The 1,252-nt window shown below is 40.4% G+C and overlaps 1 non-coding gene across 1 annotated transcript; it reads left to right on the forward strand.

Moving 5' to 3' along the window:
* Positions 1–711: 711 nt before the first annotated feature.
* Positions 712–850, forward strand: LOC112483472. The gene has a single exon (XR_003047636.1). It is a non-coding gene; the product is annotated as a U4 spliceosomal RNA (small nuclear RNA).
* Positions 851–1,252: the final 402 nt, after the last annotated feature.

Below are 1,252 nucleotides of genomic sequence, written 5' to 3' on the forward strand. Positions count from 1 at the left end.
CCCTGGAATCAGCCATTTTCTCTAAGAGCCCTTGCTTCTTTTTTAGTGAAAAATGGCATTTAGACATCAAAATCTTGGTGCTGAATGTGCTAAATGCTCTTGGTAAATCACCACTTTCAGGGTCTCTCAGTGACAGAGCCAGGAAATAAAAGTATGAATATATAATGCATATATATTTACATTATATTTAATTCTATATCTACATGTATCTATATGTATATTAAAAAATAATGAATTCATATTGTTATCTCTAATTCGACCCAGTGCCACAGGATTCATTCTAGTTTTCTATCTTTCCATGTCATATGTAAGTTCTTTGTTTGAACATGAGAAACATGACTCTTATCTCTCTTATTATATTTTCCTATTTTATTAAGCCCCCAATGTAACCAATCTGCTCTACTGCTATTGCCACCTGCCCTTGTGGGGATACCCTCTTCACTCAGATTAGGCTCCAACACCTTGGGTTGGGTTGCTCTCTCATTAGGATGCCTCTTCTCTTTGCTTGGGCTCCAACAAGCCCTGCTATACCACCTTCCCATGTGGATGTCCTCACTCTACCCGGGCTTTGACTCCCTACCCCTCTATAGGCTGCCCCTCTGCCTCACTTGGGCTCAGATAGCCTGTGCGAGGATATCTTTCTCACCCCGTTTGGACAAGTCTGACTTGTAGAAAGCAGGCTGGACTGGTTACTGTAGAAAATGTGTTGCAAGCTTTGTGCAGTGGCAGTATCGTAGCCAATGGGGTTTATCCAAGGCGTGATTATTGCTAATTGAAAATGGGTTGGGTTCCTGAGCTGGTTGTTACAGATCATGGGTCAGAGTTTTATTTTTATATATTGTCTAGAAATTGTTCATTTGTATATTCAGTCTCAGTATATTGACATCTAATGAGTCTAATTCTCACTCCACTTCTGTATTAGTAAGAGTTCTCCAGAGAAATAGGACCAATAGAATGTGTCTACCTATGGAAAAAAAATTATTATAAGGAATGGGCTCACATGATTATGGAGAATGGCAAGTCCAAAATCTGCAGGGTGGACCAGTAGCCTGGAGACTTAGGGGAGCTGATATTCTAGTTGGGGTCTGCAAGAGAAGTCTCTCTTGCCTGGGGGAGGCCCATCTTTTTTGCTCTATTCAGAGCTTCAAATGATTGAATGAGGCTCATCCACACTATGGAGGGCAATCTGCTTTACTCAAAGTCCATGATTTAAATGTTAATCTCATCCAAACAGAAACATCACAGAATAATG

This window comes from Pteropus alecto, unplaced genomic scaffold (assembly GCF_000325575.1).
Source record: "Pteropus alecto unplaced genomic scaffold, ASM32557v1 scaffold24, whole genome shotgun sequence".
Taxonomy (NCBI): Eukaryota; Metazoa; Chordata; class Mammalia; order Chiroptera; family Pteropodidae; genus Pteropus; species Pteropus alecto.